The following is a 21,456-nucleotide window of genomic DNA, read 5'->3' on the forward strand; positions in this document are numbered from 1 at the left end:
TAAAATTGCTCATTCTATGGAAACAATGCCGGTGATACTACAGAGCTTCAGTTAGAAGCAGAAGCAAATGAGAAGTACTTTGTAATAATATAGAAACTCACCAACAAGTCAAAATGAACTGTGCTATCATTGTGTCAGAAGTGCATAGATCAGAGGTCTTCAAACTTGGCAGCTTTAAGACTTGTGGACTTCAACTTCCAGCTATGCTGGCTGGAGAATTCTGGGAGTTGAAGTCCACAAGTCTTAAAGCTGGCAAGTTTGAAGACCTCTGGCATAGATATTAGCTCAATGCAGATTAAAGAAGAATCTTGCAGATAATGCAATAACATGGAATATACTGGAAATCCAGTATAGATTTAGCAACCAAGCCATTATTTTAAATGAAGAGCAATATTGTATGCTACTGATGAAGAAGTTGAGAATGAATGTGAAATACAGGGAGTTTATCTGGAAAACTATAGTGTAGAAGGAGACATAAACCAGCCATATTATTCATTTCAAAATGATAAAACCACATCAATGCATTTGGATATTGGTACTGCTGTATCACCTGGATCACTGTGTGAATCTGAGCAGCATTTCAGAGATGATAAACTAAACCCACCACAAATGCAATCAAAATTCATGCTGGAGAAAACATTTATTCTCATTAAACTAACTATAGTTTGTAGTTTGTAACTATAAACTACAATAAAGAGCACATTTGATATGTATTGGGAAAACAGGTGGAACATCATTCTGGGCTCCTATTTGGTTGAGGAAGCTGCTGATGAGTTCCATTAACAACTTGCAGACTTTGCTTGTTGTCCATGGAGACCACGGAGAATAAGCTGCAAATGATGGTGGAGGATGGCACACTCAAGAACATCAAAAGCAAAACAGAGTTCACAAGGAAATACCTGGAAATTTTGCAAAGCACTTCCAATTCTGCATGCTGTATGCAAACAAGCAGAAACTGAATGGGAGCAGAAGGAACCTGAGGGAAACATTGATTATAACTCATGAGCCACATTTGTTAAAAGGGACAAATTTGTTAGGATTGGTGGCGATTTTCAAGTTATCATAAATCCACTGGTATAGGTTAAAATTGACACCGCTTAACTTGAAGTGAAGACGTTTTCGCTAACCTTACTAGGAAGGGAACATTTCAGCAAAATAGATGCAGTAGATTAGACGCTTATTTGCGGATGGAAAGGGGATTCCAAGATAGTTCTTACCTTAAGAAGGCCATGGACCAATGCTATAGAGCTGTCCAGGCACCCAGTGCTATTTAAATGACAGCATTCTCACAGAAGAAAATGAAGTATATTTGTGAAACTAAACCAAAAATTGGCAGAAGATGAACTTCAAGGATGACCCCACAAATGCAAATTCTTAAAACCTAGTGATTACATGTTTCAGTCTCACAACTGATGCATGAGGCTTTTATGATTGTTGGGAAAAATTTCAAACAATTATGAATGCACCAAGACCACAGCTATGATTCATTTTAGGATTAATTGTTGAGTCATCTTGTATAGATAGGAAGCCATATAAATGTGATGAGAGAAGCAGAAAGAGAGATACTGTAGGTTAGTAAATAGGTAGGTAGGTAGGTAGGTAGATAGATAGATAGATAGATAGATAGATAGATAGATAGATAGATAGATAGATAGATAGGCAAAGAGGCAGCCCCGGAACCAGCGAAATCTGGGGGCTGGGCAGGGGACAGAATGTATCTACCCTCAGTGTGGAAGGGATTGCCACTCTCGAATTGGCCTTTTTAAGTCACACGAGATGCTGTTTTAGGACCTCTTTCCAGAGCACGATACCATAGTCTTTTGAGACTGAAGGTTGCCAATGATGAGATAAATAGATAGATAGACAGACAGACATATAATAAATTTCTGCCTTATTTAGATACTCTAATAAGTTCCATCCCTTGAATCCAGTGGTTGGATTCAGTCAGTTCACACCACTTCAGGAGAACCGGTTGTTAACTTTCTGAGCAGTTTGGTGAACTGGTTGTTGGAAGAAATCATTAGTGCAGAGAACCGGTTGTTAAATTCAACCGGTTGTTGAATCCCACCACTGCTTGAATCCCTGCAAATGGGGAGGAAATGGAGGTAGATAAGACAGTGCAAACATGCTTTCACAAAAAAAAATTCTGCACAAATAGACAGAGAAGATCTGTGTTTGGTTTGGAGAATCCAACAATTCAGCTAGTTCTTAGAAAAGTTTATTTACCTACTTGTCACTAGCCATCAACCACTACCATCAATCTTCAATTCACAAAAAGGGATCCTGCTTACAGCAGCTGCTTGAGAATAGTATTGAGTTTGTACACTGGAGATATAAATACGAAATATAATTTAAAAGGATACATAATCAGGAGAATGCGGATGGAATGTCTCATTCTTCTTTCCACGATAAACAACATTAAAAATCTATATCTGATGGAATTCTTCTGACATGTTTTCCTTCCATCACAGCTAAAGCATTTAAAGGGAAACCAGGAGAGATCTAACTAAGAGAGAAATGAGAAAGGACCTATCTCTAGTCTGTATAGCAACCAAGAATGGCAGAATATATGGCAAGGTTGTCATTTATAGAGTTTTATCAGAACCATGATAAACTTGTGGTTGATAGTGGTTGCCTTATGTGAGACTGAGAACCATTATAGTACCCAAGTGAAAACCTCAAGTGTTGGAGGAATTACTTATTGGGTATCTCAGAAACAGTACAAGCACAAGTTCATAGATTTGTTTAATGGGTGGTAATAAATTATAAACCAAACAGCTTGTAATATATTGTCCAGATTGACAACATGTTCAAAAATACCACTAGCAATAGCCCTTAGACTTATATACTGCTTCACAGTGCTTTACAGCCCGCTCTAAGCAGTTTACAGAGTCAGCCTATTGCCTCCCAACAACCTGGGTCCTCCTTTTACTGACCTCGGAAGGATGGAAGGCTGAGTCAACATTGAGCCAGTGAGAAAACAGAAAAAAACTGAATAACAGAGTTGGAAGGGACCTTGGAAGTCTTCTAGTCCAACCCCCTGCTTAGGCAGGAAACCCTACACCACTTCAGACAAATGGTTATCCAATATCTGAACTTTTTAAAAACTTTTAAAAAGTGAGATTTGAACTGCCAAATTGTACTCAGCAGAAGTAGCCTGAAGTACTGCATTCTTACCACTGCGCCACTGCGCCACCCAAACAGCACCCTCTCTCCTATGGGAAGAACCTGCTTTGCCATGGCAAAGAATTCATAGAGACTTTGAAGGACCATTTGTGGGCACAACATTTTACCGGTGTCATACGCATGCTCAGAGGTAGCCAGGGGTATTTCCAATTCTTGAACGACAGACACGAATAAATATCATAGAATTATTAAGACAACTCTTTGCAATAGTAGGTATTTCAAAATGATTAAGGAATCACAATGGACCACAAGTTTTAACTAAGCGATTTTAGATATTTCAGGAAAAGAGTGAAATCAGACAGACTCTGACCATCTATAAGGTAAAGGTAAAGTCACACATATAGTATGTGCTAGTTGTTCCCGACTCTAAGGGGCAGTGCTCATCTCCGTTTCAAAGCCGAAGAGCCAGCGCTGTCCGAAGACGTCTCGGTGGTCATGTGGCCGGCATGACTAAATGTCAAAGGCGCATGGAACGCTGTTACCTTCCCACCAAAGGTGGTCCCTATTTTTGTACTTGCATTTTTTACGTGCTTTCGAACTGCTAGGTTGGCAGAAGCTGAGACAAGTAACGGCAGCTCACCCCGTTATGTGGCACTAGGGATTCGAACCGCTGAACTGTTGAACTTTCGATCGACAAGCTCAGCATCTGAGCCACCACGTCCCTTTTCTGACCATCTATAAAGTGGACTAAAACCTTGTGAATGTTTCGGTTACATTTTGCGACACAGTTCAAACAAAACAAATTAAATGCCAGGGGATATTTTTTTTAGGTCAGAGCTTACATTGAAGGTTAAACCTTCTCAAACCTAATTAGAGAAATGTTTGGAACAAACCACTAAATTGAACAATCTTCTCACAGTGAAACATGATGACATTTTGCCATTGGACAAACAAACTGTCCTAGACTCCAGAGGATAGAGTAGGAAGCCAAATAGAAAATTCAGAGAACAAACTGCATCTCTTTTTTACACTACAGGTAGTCCTTGACTTACAACAGTTCATTTAGTGACTGTTCAAAGTTACAAAATCACTGAAAAAGTGAGTTATGTCCATTTCTCACACTTAAGACTGTTGCAGCAGCCCCATGATCACATGATCAAAATTCAGATGCTTGGCATCTGACTCATATTTATGATGGTTGGAATGTCCAGAGGTCACGTGCAACCTTCTGATGAGCAAAGTCAATGGAAAAATCAGTTTCACTTAACAACTGTGTTACTAACTTACCAACTGCAGTAATTCACTTAACAAATGTGGCATGAAAAGTTGTAAAATGGGGCAAAACTCACTTAACAAATGTATCACTTAGCAACAGAAATTTTGGGCTGAATTGTGGTCATAAATTGAGGACCACCTGTATAGGGATTACCTGGGATAACTTTTGAAGATAACACATTAACCAACTCAAAGTTGACTCAGCCTTCCATCCTTCTGAGGTGGGTGGGCAATATGAGGACCCAGATTGTTGGGGGGCAATATGCTGACTCTGTAAACCGCTTAGAGAGGGCTGTAAAGCACTGTGAAATGGTACATAAGTCTAAGTGCTATTGCTATTAAGGACAACAGAGGTGGAGAAAGAAATTCCATTTGACATGGTCACTGATTCAACTATAATTCCTGAGCTACTATCAGTAATCATCTATCTCCAAAATAGGCATACAAGCTGTGGTAGAAGCTCCATTCTTTGTACTTAAGTTGTGATGCCATATGCACGTTTATATAGTATGGAGTTGGCATGGCAATGCTGTGATATGTATCGCCACCCCTCAGGATGCTGATAAATTTACCATGTAAATTCAAATACAGGTAGTCCTCGATTTATGACTGGTCACTTAACAATGATTTGAAGTTACGATGGGCCCAAAAAAGGTACTTACAACCTGGACTCAAAGTTCCAGTGGCTAGGTCAGTAATAGCGAACCTTTTTTTCCTCGGGTGCTGAAAGCGCGTGTGCGACAGCACGCATTCATGTGCTGACACCCATAATGCAATGCCCCCATGCATGCGCGCACAACCCCTGTTTTTGTACTAGCCTCCTGGGACCAAAAATGGGGTGCGCATGGCCCCATTGCGAACCAGTAGTAAAGGTAAGTAGAACCCACCTGGCCTGGCCCATGGTGAGACAGATCCTTGCATAAGTTTCAGTAAAAGTTTTCACCTGGCCTTCTCTCTAGTCAAGATAATTAAGTCATCATTAAAAGATCCCTACTGAGGATCATTAAGTAGGGATGATATTTATGATAAAATTCTCAAACACTGAAAAAGATCATTTTCATCATAGAAGAAAATAAACAAACTGTGATTCATGTTATTTTTTATTGTCCATCCTTGAGCAGCATTTTGAGGCAGAATATTCTACTTTGGGAGAAGCCATTTGATTTCTGGAAGAAGACTAAAGAGAGAACTATGTTTGTTTCCTGCCTAGTTAAGCAAGCAAGGGTATATTAGCTTGTGGAGGAAGGGGAGGTAGAGGTAAGTGACTTTCCGAATCCTCGTCATCACTTGATTTGAAAAATCAGCATAGCTGATTTTTATGAGTACATCAATTAAAAATACTTGGGTTTTTTTTCAAGGCCAGTTCAACCACAAGGAGTTCAATTTTCTGCTACTATTACAAATTATGAATACAGTGGTACCTTGGTACTCAACTGTTTTGAAACTCATCAAATTTGGTACTCAACGCATTTTGACATGAACATTTGGCTCCTGTACTCATCGTTTGTTTGATACCCAACACACAAGCTAGAACTTGTTGGAGTTGGCTGCCTTGTGACTCACTACTTTATCTCTTTTCTTATGGAAAAATTTTCTTTGGTACTCAGTGTTTTGGTACTTCATTAACGATGAATACTAGGGTACCACTGTAGATCTTGCCCATGAGGCTGACTTGATGCCTTCTGCACATATAGTCTATGGAATACTCCCTCCCCCTATTTTTATGCTTAAAACTACTGCCAAACTCACTTTGTGTAACAATGCAGCCTCATCATACATATATAGGTCGACATTGCACTGTTACCTTTCAGAGCAAGCAGTATTATGTAAATCCTGGACATAAACTGTTTCAACTCCTACCCTCAAAATGACGCTATAGAGCACTGCACACCAGAACAACAAGACATAAGAACATTTTTTTCCCAAATGCCATCACTCTGCTAAACAAATAATTCCCTCAACACTGTCAAACTAGTTACTAAGTCTGCATTACTATTAATCTTCTCATCGTTCCTATCACCCATCTCCTCTCACTTATGACTGTATGATTGTAACCTTGTTGCTGGTATCCTTAAGATTTATATTGACTGTTTCCCTATGACTATCATTAAGTGTTGTACCTTATGATTCTTGACGAATGTATCTTTTCTTTTATGTACACTGAGAGCGTATGCACCAAGACAAAGTCCTTGTGTGTCCAATCACACTTGGCCAATAAAGAATTCTATTCTATTCTATTCTATTCTATTCTATTCTATTCTATTCTATTCTATTCTATTCTATTCTATTCTATTCTATTCTATTCTATTCTATTCTATTCTAAAACCCAGAAAAGAAATAAGCAGAACAAATTAAAAGACCTGGAATAACAAAAAAAGAGAAGGAAATATAGCTAAATCTAATTGTATAGCCCAGTACAATTCATGACACCTGTCCATATCTTTTTGCCCTTGTTTCTAGTATTCATACCCTGCTTCTTACATGACCTTTTGCTCTAAATTTTCCCCCTTTCTCCTTTTGAGGATCTCATCAGTCGTGACATTTCTCTATCTCCTCCTTCCTTTCATCTCATTCATTCTGCCTCACTACATTCTTTGCAATGATCCTTTCCCCTCTACGTGCTTTATACTGTAGTATAATACCCTGTTCTCATTTTTGTAACAATCATTCTCCAAGGTGATTTTTTCCCCCCTCACCCACAACATTTTCATTTTGTTCCAGAGTTTTGTGACTCCAGGTCACATAATTCTTTTTTTATTCTGTTCCAAGCCCCTATGGCCATTCTTCTTCCTTACATCTCCTTTCTATTCATTCTGTCTGAGAGAGTAATCTATCTTCTAATAGTTTTGCATACAAACTCATAGCTTTCCTCCATGTCTGTTTTCCCCAAGCTCTACTCTTTACAGAACCGAATAACTTTCTGACTCATATTGAGCACTTCCATTATTACTGTATTTTTCATTAGTTCTTTGAATCTTTCATAATAAACAAGTACACCCACACTGCTTTTCTATTGTACAAATAAGTAGACTTACATTTAAACCACGTTTTTGAAAGCATCAGATCTTTTACACTTTCCTACTCAAAATATCACAAGCAGCCTATCTGCGCTAATCAAAGTATTCAAGAGCTTTTCATTGGGCAAACTCACAGACACAATATGAGAAGAGTGGTTTAAATAAAAACTGTAGGATTATGGCTAGGTTTGAAGGTGCTGTGAGGAGATTCAGGGAACTGGGTCACAACTGATGCCTGAATGATTAGGAAAAAGCCCCGTTGTGTTCCAATAAATAATTCCAATTTCAGTAGCAGAGAAACTAACTGTTGTCCAAACAGTGAAGTTTTCATTGAACAGCAAAACACTGAAAGGAAGTCAGGTTTCTCTCCTGGAACAGGAAAATCCCCAGATCTTGAGCAAAACGCTTTTCATTCTTCCTTCTCTTTAATTTGATCTCTTCAAAAGAGGCAGGCTATCCAGAAATTCTCATTAATTGAATGGAGTCGATGGGTGATTTTCCAGTAAAATATTTCAAAAGAAAACAGAGGCAAAAGACCATTGCATTGTAGATTTGCAAATAAAGGCTTCCCTACCAGCTGAACCCTATTATTAATTTGTGGCATATGAAGACAGTGTGGAAGATTTTGCTCTTCCTATCCAGTTGCCTGTAGCTTATTCACACTCTCATAGGTGATCAGGTAAATGGCTTTTTTTCGTATATAAATCTAACACAATCCCAAAGGACAGTCGCAAAAAAACATCAGAATTTGTTCCAGCATTTGGGTATCACATCTACACAACAGAATAATCACTTTGACTTCTTGACAAATGAACTTCTCTGTGGAGTTCCTTTTTTTTTTTTTTTTTGCATCACTCCATTGTACCTTTGATTATATGTCCTTGGTGACAATACATTTCTGGGTCCATACACTTCATTGCTTCTAAAAGAAACCCCTTGTTTCAGCTCCCAAAACAATAGAATGCATTCAGTCATGTTCAGAAAATGAGTGACCCATATAATATCACTGAGTAGGTGAGCTTGAGCACTTGACTGTCACAAGATTGATACCTCTGCAATTGCTGGCAAGAATGCAGTCCTGGAGAATGGGAATGGCCTGACATTGGCCTGCCATGCCTTTTAAACTCTTCCTGTGAACTTGTCAGACTGCAGAATGGATTCCCTGCCCCTTAAGATTAAGATACGCTACTCACACAGACAAACACATGCTGTTTGGGAGCTATAATTGCTCTTGCCATTCTTTGCTTTGTTCCCAGAAGTACAAGTACCACCATCTTAGTCATAAGGAAGCAAGGCTGACATAAATGATGTATTCTGAAGGAGTTCTCAATGGCCAAAAATAAACTAAATAAAATAAAATCCATCAAATCACAATTTCTGATCAAGAACATCAAGTCTTTGGACCTCATGCGCTGGCTGAGGAATTCTGGGAGTTGAACTCCACAAGTCATTAAGTTGCCAAAGTTGGAGATGCCTGTATTAGATCATTTGAGATCAAAATGGAATTCTTCTTGCATCCCAACACAGAGTTCAAGTCCACAAGTCATAAAGTTGCCAAGGTTGGAGACCCCTGATCTAATATATGTGTCTTTTATGTGTCTTAGCTTTTTCTAAATGGTTTGGTCAGTACCACTTTGTCAAAATAGCCATTTAAATTTGCATGTTGAAAGAAACTCATATTTAAACAGGCACATGACTCTGTAAATCATACTTTGAGTGGATTGAAATTACTGTACACATGGACCAAAATAAAATGATAAATAAAAAAAAGTGAAGCGATCCATTATTCCTATTCATTATGGACTATTTTATTGCCAAACATATCACGATTTCTTCATATAATCAACATGGTAAAATATACTTCATTCATTACAAGTTTAGATTCTGCAGGTTTTTTTTTTTCCCCTCTTGGATTTAGGCTAAGACTTCCTTCCAAATGAAACTTGTTTCTGCTTACAAAACCTGTTTTTTTGGCTATCGCAGAACACACAGTGTTGGGCTCCCTGCATTGTTCCACTCCATGGAATGACATGTAATCAGTTTCTAAAAAAAAAAAAAACAAAACACCCTTTCCTTTTGTTTATACTGTTAATAACAGATGTTGCTCTGCGACATCACACATGCTGTTTAATATTATCAAAACAATTATTCATTTATTCGTCTTTGCACGGTGTGTGCAAGCTGGCATTACAGATCGTGCAGGCATGGCCTTCACGAACACAGAGACCTGAAATGCATGTCATATATAATAAATCACCCTCCGCCTCGCCACCTCCATCACCCTTCTTAATCTTTGCTCTAAAATGTCCATTCCATGGCTCTTGAAAGACTCCTAACTAGGTGGCAAGCAAAACTTCTGGCAGAGGCAGAAACATGCTGAGACGTGAAAAATATTCAGCCTATTTTCGTTATAACGTTTGTAATGACCTTGTTATAGAAAGAAACAGAGGGGCTGAAAATGTCACAGCAAAGCAGAGCCCTTGGAAATGAACAATAGAAAAACAGGAGCTGAGGGATAATGCATATATTCTTTTCAGGAATAATATTTGGTAAAATATTTCATAACCTTCCTTTTTGTGTCATTGTCCCCTCCACCACCATATGCATTTTCAGCTCATTTAGGATCTGGCAACCGAAGACCAAAATAGGTTAGGGGTCCAATCTTGGAGGGTGCTTCTCAGGCTTAGTTCTTCAATAGCAGGAAACAGAACAAAAAACACAAAAATTCTTAGACACAAAGAATTGAGGCCTTTGAACTATGGTGCTGGAGAAAACTCCTGTGATTCCCTTGTACTGCAAGGTGATCAAACGGATCAGTTTTAAAGGAGATCAACCTTGACTGCTTTTTAGAAGGTCACATCCTGAAGATGAAACTCAAATACTTTGGCCACCTAATGAGAAGGAAGGACTCACTGGAGAAGAGCCTAATGCTGGGAAAGATTGAGGGCAAAAGAAGAAGGGGATGGCAGAGAACGAGGTGGCTGGATGGAGTCACTGAAGCACTAGGTGTGAGCTTAAATGGACTCCAGAGGATGGTAGAGGACAGGAAGGCCTGGAGGAATGTTGTCCATCGGGTCACGATGGGCCAGACATGACTTCACAACTAACAACAACAACAAGTTGGCACTGGTGATCTACCTGAATATTACTGCATCACTGCACTGTAACTATGATTATTATTAGTGTTTATTATTTTTCTTTTATTTATTAAATTTATTTGATGCCCACCTCAACCACAAGGTGAGTCCGGGTAGCTTACAATGTTAAAAGTGTTAGAGGTACTATAAGCAGCAGCAGAGGAATTTGCTGGAAAATCAACATCAGTTATAGAGTTATACAGGTAATCCTCAACGTACAACAGTTTGTTTAGTGACTGTTCAAAGTTACATCAGCACTGAAAAAAGTGACTTATGACCATTTTTCACACCGAGACCAATGGCAGCATCCCCATGGTCAGGTGATCAAAAGTCAGATCCTTGGCAACTGGCTCATATTCAGGACAGTTGCAGTGTCCTCCTCAGATCACATGATCCTCTTTTGTGACCTTCGGACAAGCAAAGTCAATGGGGAAGCCAGATTCACTTAACAAGTGTGGCAAGAAAGGTTGTAAAATGGCGCAAAATTCTCTTGACAATTGTCTCATTTAGTAACAGAAATTGTGGACTCAATTGTGGTCGTAAGTTGAGGACTGCCAGGGGTGTGCGTGTGTGTATGTGTGTGTGATATCATCATTTTAGCCATTGTCTATCTATCCCCTGCAGGATGAAGGCCTCTTCGGCATGTTTCCAACCAATACAGTCCTGAGCTTTTTTTTGCCAATTGGGCCTGCAATATTTTTGAATACCATGGGAGAACCATATCTGACAACTTAGCCCCAATTTCATTTACCCACACAAGCCCCTTTGCCTCATCAAGGCCCCGATCGTAGTATGTATGTATGTATGTATGTATGTATGTATGTATGTATGTATGTATCTATGTATGTATCAGGGGAGAAATGCTCCCGGTTCGGACCGGCTCGGGCGAGTAGGTAGCGATGGCAGTAGGCAGTTCGGAGAACCGGTAGCAAAAATCCCTGCCCCCGCCCCCCATGCCCAGCTGAGCCGCGCAATCATCAAACCCTTTTTTTTCTTTTAAATGGCCCTGATGATCCAAGCTCTGACGATCCCAGCTGAGTTGCCTGCTAATCAGGCAACTCAGCTGGGATCGTCAGAGCCTTTCGAAAGCATTTTTTACATGGTTTTACAAGGAAAAAATGGTTTTAAAAGTAAAAAAAAAAAAATTGGCCACTCCCACCCAGTCACATTACCCCCCCCCACCAAGCCACGCCCACAGAACCGGTAGTAACAAATTTTAGATTTCACCCCTGGTATGTATGTATGTATGTATGTATGTATGTATGTATGTATGTATGATGATTTTGGTTATGTGTAGCCTGTTCTTTAAAAACACTGAGCCCACCTTCAACAAAACCGGTGGTAGAAATGTGGTCCCATTGCAGTTCCAGTGTGAAAGTGTCTAATAATGTCTAAAAAAACCAAGGCTAATTAACCTGGCTCTATCCTCCTTTCTAATTATCAAATGTGCAGTGAGTTCAAAGCTGCCCCTCTGGCTTTGCTTGCATAGGAAAGCAACTCTTTTCCTTCTCCAAAAGGTTTTGCTCGCTTTTATGACATTATACCAGTGGCCTGATCTAGGACAAAACAACAGAGACTTCAAGGTCATGCAAATGAAAAGCTCCAGTTGTGGGACTTAGCAAGGCGGTGAGTTGTTGATTGCAGGAACGGATAACGATCTCTTGATAGAAACTGACCTTTTGTTTTCTGGGACATTCCTTTGGCAGAGGACTTTCTCAGGTTGGACAAGAGGTCAGAACTGTCCCAATATAGCTAAGCCGGTTCCCATAATTAGAACATTCATTAAACCTTTTGTTTAACATCTTTGTTTTCACTTGAGAAATTCATTAACTGCTAGGTACATTAAAAGATGAGCTTTAGATCTAATGGGCAGCTTAATGTTTAAACAGCCGAGGAGTAAGCTGTAAAATAAGGTGACCTGTGTTTCCACTATGATGCCGAGTAACACAATGGGGCTGACACAGCTGTTCCTTCTCTCAATTATTTCTTAAAGGTCTGGTTCCCTGAAGAAGGTTAGAACTTGGACTGCCTAGAACCGTGATGGTGACCCTATGGCACGCATGCACAGGTGGCACGTGGAGCCATATTGGTGGGCAAGTGAGCTCAGCTCCGGTGCGCATTCGCATGCCCAGCCAGCTAATTTTTAGGCCTTCTGGGCCCACCAGTAGGCAAACGGGCTGTTTCTGGCCTTCAGAGGGCCTCCAGGGAGGTGGGGGAAGGCTGTTTCCGCGCTCCCCAGGCTCCTAGAAAGGCTCTGGAGCCTGGGAAGAGTGAAAAATGGGTATACCAGGCCCACTGTGCCATCACATGCCAAAAGTGGGGGGAACACGGGGTGGGGGTGGGATGGGGCACATAGAATTATGGGTGTTGGCACGCATGCGCGTGAACCCCCCCCCACACACTCCCCCCGCTTTTGGCATGCAATGGTAAAAAGGTTAGGCATCAGTGGCCTAGAACTTTCTTCATATTCTGTTTCTAATAAAGATGTGTGACCATATTAGACCATATAATTGATGAGATAGCAGTTCTTAGATCAGGGATCCTATTCAAACAAAGAGAGAAGAAAAAGAGAAGATGGCTACAGGATATCTTGTATGGTGTGGAAAGATAATTGGGATGGGCCATGCCGGTAGAGTACCATATATACTTAGATTTACTTTTGCCCTTGCTTTGACAGTTAATGTAGATACATTTAGGTTTGAACAATTGGCGGATCTGAATAAGATCCTTAGAGAAGTAACACAAACTCCCAGATGACTCTCTTCTTCTGCATAAGTCTCTCCCTCCCTCCCTCCCTCCCTCTCTCTCTCTCTCTCTCTCTCCTGCCCCCAGGAGTAAGCAAGAGCAATGGTGAACGCCTTCTTGCAACATTGTTCATGCCACAAAGAGGTAAGATTGAGATCTTTATTTTTTAAAACAAAATGTCCTCACATTCCATTGTATTAAAAAACTTCTGGAAAATCCCCATTCTTTGCATTCTGAAAGAGTTTTGTGGGATGAATACAGAGGCTTAGCGCTGGTGATCTAAATCCATTTCTATGTGACTTTAAGAATGGTTTGATAAACTTGATGGAGAAATGATCCCAAGAGCAACAGAAGAACAACAACATGTCTTAGATAATTCTCTTAGCTTTCTTAATGATTTTTTGATACCTTTGAGCTGGGGTGAAATCCCACAAGGTTCTGACAGGTTCTGGAGAACCGGTAGCAGAAATTTTAAGTAGTTTGGAGAACCAGCAAATACCACCTCTGGCTGGCCCCAGAATGGGGTGGGAATGGAGATTTTGCAATATCCTTCCCCCAGGAGTGGGGTGAGAATGGGGATTTTGCAGTATTCTTCCCCTGCCACACCCACCAAGCCACGCCCACAGATCCGGTAGTAAAAAAAAAATGGGATTTCACCACTGCTTTGAGTAGATGTTTATGGATAGCCTCTCCAAGAGGACATGGAGATTGTGTGTGTGTGTGGGGGGGGGCAGGTGGGTTTTAAATTAATTCATATAATTATAGATCTGTTTCTATTCTTACTTTGATTTTTCTTAGCTGCCTTGAAAGCCATTTTTGGCTGGATATCAGGATATAAATTCAAACAACGAGTATTTTATGTTAGACTTTATTTTGCTTGGGTTAAAAATTAATGGGCTAACTAAAAATCAAGAAAAGGAAGATTTAAGATTTAAGGAGGCATTTGACAGGGTGTGGAAAATAAAATCATGTTTGTTCACAACAGCATGCCAGGTAGATTTTTTTTTTTAGCTATTTTCCTATTTCAGAAAAGAAGGAAAGAAATTTATACTTTTCCTCAGTAAGTTAATATTCTCTACATAGCAACAATATAATTCACAGTCCAAACAGGACAAGATGACAAACTTGGAAGGAATATGTATAAACTGGAAACAAGTTCACATTGTAAAATGAAAGTCAATAAAATATATTTAAATATATGAACAAAATATTTCACTTAAAAACATTTAAATCAGATTTAATATAAACAACAAATATCAATACTTCCAATTTCTAAGTCATGTATTCATTAAAAATGTTTCTATTCTCTTAACAAGTATTTGGGGAGGGGTTTTGCCCCCCAGAACAAAAAAATATGCTTGCTCTGTTCAGAGGTATTTTGCTTATATGAGTTTATTCAGTGTCTCTGTAATCTCAATTATCCCTATCTTTTCCAGCTATGCTAGAGATTATAGAGTTCATTTTAACAGGGCTGGAAATTGATACACTGCTTGATTTCCAGTTGGTGGTGGTTTTGCATACATTTAGTTTTAAATCTGTTCTGTCCTGATTTCTTTCCTTCTTTTATCCCCCAAACAGTGCACAAAAACATATTTAATTTATATGCACTTCCTTTAAAATTCACTTTGTGGTTCTATCTTCTCAGAAGATGCACATAGCTGTATGTGTGTTTGTTCTTAATTTTTTAAACTTTCAATCCTAACTGCACAAAACCAAATAAAAGGTCCAAGAGGCATGCAGTTCAAAGGACAACTGTGCTTGAATCCACATATCCAGCTGGGAGTTGCAAATTACCACATACGATCAACCCAGGTTTGTCCAGCATCCTTACTTTTGGCTACTGGTTGAATAAAATGGACTTCAGTGGACTAGCAGACTCTTTGCTTAGTTCAAATTTAGTAAAAAGAAAAGGAAAGAAAAGAGAAAAGAAAGAAATAAAATTAATTGTGCTGGGAATTAAATTTGGAACAACCCAGACATGTAACCGTAAACGCACTTAGTGTAAGTACCCTTATAGGAGCTAAGGGAGAAAGGTTTGAGTGGGAGAGAGGAGGCAGTCAGGAAGATAAATGAGCAAGTCTGGTTTATTAATGAGAGAAATTTTCTGCCAGAATTGAAAAAGGAATCATATGAAATGGCAAAAAGGAAGGAAGGAAGGAAGGAAGGAAGGAAGGAAGGAAGGGCAATCTGTAGAAGATAAATATATAGGAACATATTTTGAAGAAAAAAGTGGATGCAGGAAGGCAAAGGCAGAAGGAGAAGTAATAAACAAACAAACAAACAAACAAACAAACAAACAAACAAACAAACAAACAAACAAACTTTATTGTCATTGTACGTATATACACAGTATACCCATACAACAAAATTCACATAATACCCAAAAACCAGGCCCAATATACATAACAATCCCCAAATACCCCCACCACCACAAATTGCCCACCCCTGAACCACCCAAACATCCACACAACAGACCAAGTAATGGTGTCCAACAGCTCACTGATGGTGGCCCTTTAGTTTATTATTGAGTGCAGTTATAGCTCTGGGATTAAAGCTATTCAGAAAACGTGTGATTAGAGTTTTAATTGTTCTATATCTTCTGAAGAAGAAGGAGAGGGAAAAGAAGGAGAAGGAGGAGGAGGAGAAGAAGAAGAAAAAGGAAGAAGAAGAAGAAGGAGAAGGAGGAGAAGAAGAAGAAGAAGAAGAAGGAGAAGGAGAAGGAGAAGGAGAAGGAGAAGGAGAAGGAGAAGGAGAAGAAGAAGAAGCTGTTATTGTCATTGTTATTGTCTGGGACCTCACCTCAAAGTTAGTCATCAATTAAAGGGCTAGTGGCTACATCTGAGGAAGCCATGTTACCACAAGGCACTTCCAGTGTGAGATGGCATCAGTGGGGGCTGATGGTGGAGCTTCCAGAGTGGGTTACAAAAAAAGACTAGATGACCACTAGATGCATTGCTGGCTTTGAGATCCTAGGCAAAGTCATATTCTGGAGCCCCTATAGTTTGGTTCTTCTTCCAATTGTGTTATGAATGTCAAAAAGGCAGTCTCTTGTTTCTTTCTTCTTCTTCTTCACGTTTTTGAGCTTTATGCATATGGTTTCCAGGTCCAGAAAATTGTTCTAGTTTTCTCTGATGTTTTCATCCTATGAAAGGAGGAAAGATGAACAGATTGTATGTTTGTGCTGGGTATTTTGGAAGGGTTTTCAATTTTGGCACCCACTAAAATTTGGTGCCCAGACATAGAACCACCCCAGCTAGATGACAGCAACCCATTTGTTATTTCTGTATCTCTTCCCGGATTTAAGTGGTATGCACTTACGCTGTCTCCCATGCTCATCAATAGCCATTTTCAGCCTGTCCCTCCCCTTCCACTTAATGTGCTACCTGAGGCAACATCTGGGTTCATCTATGGGCAGGTGATGATGGTTTAGATTCTACAGCCAACCATGACCAAGTTGGATATTTTCAAAGATGGAACACTTAACTGGAGACACATGTGCCTCTAAGCCCAAGGCAGTGGGCCACTTCTGCCTTGACATCAGGGGTGAAATCCAGCAGGTTCTGAGAGGTTCTGGAGAACCAGTAGCAGAAATCTTGAGCAGTTCAGAGAACCAGTAGCGGAAATTTTGAGTCGTTTGGAGAACCGGCAAATGCCACCTCTGGCTGGCCCCAGAGTGGCGTGGGAATGGATAGTTTGCAATATCCTTTCCCCAGGAGTGGGAAGGGAATGGGGATTTTGCAGTATCCTTCCCCTGGAGTGGAGTGGGAATGGAGATTTTGCAGTATCCTTCCCCTGCCACACTGACCAAGCCACACCCACCAAGCCACACCATACCCACCAAGCCACGCCCCCAGAACTGGTAGTAAAAAAAAATGGATTTCACCACTGCTTGACATTATTTTCACTGCTGGATGTTATATGAAAGTATGGAAGACATGGAAATCAGATGTACAAAAGAATTAAAAAGAAAGGCATTGTCAAATTAAAATTAATTAATATCTCTATTTCAGAAGTGGGGGGTTTCTCTAAATATGCAGCAGAGAAGGCAGTAGACTGTAACATTTTTGACTGCAAGTAAAGCACGAACCATAATACATAAGGTCAATTGTTTGGGGGGGGGAGGGCATAGAGAAAGAAGCAGGAAGGAAGGGTCACAAGCAGGGATGGGTTCTACTTACCTTTACTACCAGTTCGCAATGGGGTGTGCACGCATGCACGCTCTTCTACACATGCGCAGAAGTGTTCTGATGATGTCAGGGTCAGTGGGCGGAGCCTCCTGTCGGTTTTACTACCAGTTCTATAGAACCGGTGCGAACTAGGGGCAACCCACCACTGGCCACAAGTATCTTCTACCAGCTCTCTCCTGATTTAGAGGGCACATTTTCTACATGCAGAGAGGCTGTGGATATTTTAAGAGGTCTGTACTGACAACTGTAAAGCAGTGTGCAGTGGTACAATTCATACCAACTTTGTTTCAGCCTGAAGTCTTATCTATACATGATATATATTTGTAAAATGTAGCCGGGGTATAAATCCAGTGCCAGGTATAAGCAGAGAACTGCAGACCAAGCTACAATTTTATAGCCAAAAGGATTTTTTCCCGCCTACCTGGTGCAGAATCTGCAGTGCTGGTCCGAAAGGAGAAGGGCAGTATAGAAATCTGAAAATAAAAATAAAACAAACACCTGGAGATCCATAATTTCCTTATTCCACTGAAAGAAGGATTTAAACCCAGGACTGTTATGCTTTCCTTATTGGTTCAATATGTGGAGTAAATCATACTCTTAGGAGGCATCCGCAAACAAGACCTTGTACCTGGAGCTTGAAGGTGATTCCACTGACTCTGTCTATGGCCTCTGGATTCTGTCATTTCATCGTACAAAATCTAATCAGCAAACTTCAGTCGGTTGCCAACTAAGACTGGATTATAATTCATCTGGAAGCCTCTTCCACTTCCTAAATCCAGATGCAATTCCTGTCACCAATGGCAGCTGGCAAATGAGTGCTAGTTCATTTGTTCAAGGACATTTAGAATAGAGATTCTGTCTAAACCTGGCAACTCTGAAATACTGGCCATTCAGGAATTGACTATAGTGTTCCTAAACAGAAGCACAGTTTTTATGTGCCAATGATCCAGTGGAGAATTTGGAAGTTAATTATTTCTAGATTATAGTAAGAGATTATTTCCAAACAGTCCCTTGAAAATAACTAAATCTGGTGGAATGACTGTAGTTTTCTTACTCTAACTGCTAACAACTTTTAACTGAATGTTTGTATCTGCATGTTATAACATAAGAGCATCTTCCTTTTTACAGAAATGATATTTTGAATTGTCTGTCAGTTGACCTTAGTAACAGCGTCTCTTGGCATTGACAATATATTCAGGCATAGACCCAGTGGTGAAATCCAAATTCCATTTTTTTTTACTACCGGTTCTGTGGGCGTGGCTTGGTGGGCGTGGTGTGGCTTGGTGGGTGTGACTTGGTGGGCATGGCAGGGGAAGGATACTGCAAAATCTCCATTCCCACCCCACTCCAGGGGAAGGATACTGCAAAATCCCCATTCCCTCACTACTCCTGGAGGAGGGAGATTGCAAAATCTCCATTCCCACCCCACTCTGGGGCCAGCCAGAGGTGGTATTTGCCGGTTCTCCGAACTGTTCAAAATTTCCACTACCAGTTCTCCGAACTACTCAAAATTTCCGCTACCGGTTCTCCAGAACTTGTCAGAACCTTCTGGATTTGACCCCTGCATAGACCTTAAATTTGGAGAAGAAACTTGTGAAAGATTGAAAACAGATTGAGAAAGTTAAGATTGTTTTCCAGTTAGCATTGTCCTTAGATATAAAAGACAAGGTCTCAACAATTTTCAGTGGCCTTGTCACAGTCATTTTTATTGGGTAAACTAGAGGGGGGGAAACTATTAATACTTTATTCTTTTGAGATGATAAATTATTAGAATATCTAATTTAGTTTATTTGCCCCAAGGTCTACCTTTCCAACTAATTAAATGTTGTGATCCTCCCAGTTTTGCATCTTGTTTGAACTTGTAGTAATTTTCAGGTGAATTTCTGAAACTTGGGGATGAGTAAATTTTATTTATAGTCAAATATCAGAGATGATATATAGTATTGCAGAGAAAAAAGATAAGATAAAAGTAAGGTCTAAAGTTTTCAGACAGAATTAAAGTAAGTGTATATGGAGAGAGAAAGAGAGAGAGAGAGAGAGGAAGGGAGGGAGGGAGAGCGAGAGACACAGAGAGAGAGACAGACAGAGAGAGGGAAGGAGTGAGGGAGAGAGAGAGAGAGAGGGAGGGAGGGAGAGAGGGAGAGGGAGAGGGAGAGGGAGGGAGGGAGGGAGAGAGGGAGAGGGAGAGGGAGAGGGAGCAGAAGTATACTGAAACAGTAAAAGGTACAGAGCCAAATGTAGTAGCCCTTCCTAAAAAGTAACTGATAACAGATTGGCAAATTAGAAAAAAAAGGATTGAATCTGCAGATTTGTGATCCATATAGCAGAAAGCTAATCACCTTAGCTGTAAAGATGTTTTAGCAGTGGTACATACTGTGTATGCCATTTTTGTTACAGGCAAAAGGCAAAATCCCCCTCATGCACACACATACACAGGTCTCTGTAGCTCTTATCAATGAGAGCTTTTATTTATTCCTACTACATGGCGTAGAAAAGTGATGAAAAGTTAAACGCTTAACTTGCTCTATGCAGGTATTAGTTATCTTCCCGAAATTGTTGTTACTACCAAGTGCATTAGAGAAGACCAATACTGTATGTTCCTTTTATCATAATTGATGATGAGTTTTATCCTACCAGGTTATAAGTGAAGAATTTGGATGTTTCATCTGATTACATGATGGATAGGTTGGGTTTGTCATCAGCAAAAGAAAGAGTTTTTGCAAGCTGAAGGGGATAGAATTCAGATTTGGACAACGCTTAAATTATGGAATTAATGTAAAAGTAAATAGAAAGTTGGCTCACCATTTTTTGAATCAGGATCAACATTTGACCTGCATTGAGATGTTTTCATAAAATCATATCATCAAAGAAATAATTTGCAACGACTGCAAGCCTGCCCCTGAACACGGACTCAAATGCTACCTTCAAACCAATAAAGCTGAACTAAAGAGATCCTTGTAGTCAGAATATTTTCCCACTAGATGGTGCAGCACATTAACACTTAAGTAAGTGTTGATTGACCCAGTTTGAACCCAGCTTGCTCTTTGATCAGTACCTTCTCCTGAATAGCCAATCAGTTAATTTCCCATGGAGGCATATGGCATGCAGCTTGCTGCTTTTACTTAGGAGACAAGCTTTTCTTCTTTGTTACAGATTGGCACTTAATTCATTGGCTTCATTCATCAGGAATCTGGAAAAAGTTTTCAACTGCGGGTCAGTAAAGAAGCCAGTTTTGAAACCCACAATCCAAAACTATCCTTTAGAGATTGAGCTAGAGTCAGATCATCTCTCATTGCTTTTCTATTTTCTTAGCTGAGTAATTGATTAAGAGATGGATTATGTGCTCAGTGTTAACTCTTAGTTATCACATAGATAGAAATTCTCTATGGTGAGCTCCAGGAAGAGGGGGCACCTGGCTCTTGAGGTCTCTCTGTGGTGCACCCCTCAATATTGTAGTAGACTCCATCCACCTTCTTGCCGGTTGTCCTCCTCGTTTCTTCCACTTTCCCCAGCATTGTGGACTTCTCACGGACCTTTGCATAATAGGTCATAAATATGAGAATTTGAGCCTGATCATTTGTGCTTCATGTGAGAACTCTGAATTGATTAGTTCTATGATTCATTTTTTTAGCTTTCTTCACTATCCATTTGGAAGTTTTAGAGAGTGTGCTGGAGGTCAGTCTAAAAAATGATCTAAAGTTAACTCAGGAGTTGGCTCACTTAAATGAACATTGTATTTCAATCCAAACCTCAGGTACCATTAATTTAACTGTCCCAGGGAAATGTTGGGGTAAGTATTGGCTACAAGGTACTAAAATGCAGAGGTTCTTTATTTTTATTTATTTATATTTTTTTGGTCTGGGCTAATGCCAGCTGAGTCCCCTGCTTTTTCTTTTTCAGCAAACATCTATAAAATGTTTTTGGTTCCAATAAAGCAGGGGTGTCAAACTCACGGCCTGCAGGCGAGAT

Source organism: Pituophis catenifer, unplaced genomic scaffold (assembly GCF_029215685.1).
Source record: "Pituophis catenifer annectens isolate HBS135680 unplaced genomic scaffold, rPitCat1.0.hap2 SCAF_1, whole genome shotgun sequence".
Taxonomy (NCBI): domain Eukaryota; kingdom Metazoa; phylum Chordata; class Lepidosauria; order Squamata; family Colubridae; genus Pituophis; species Pituophis catenifer.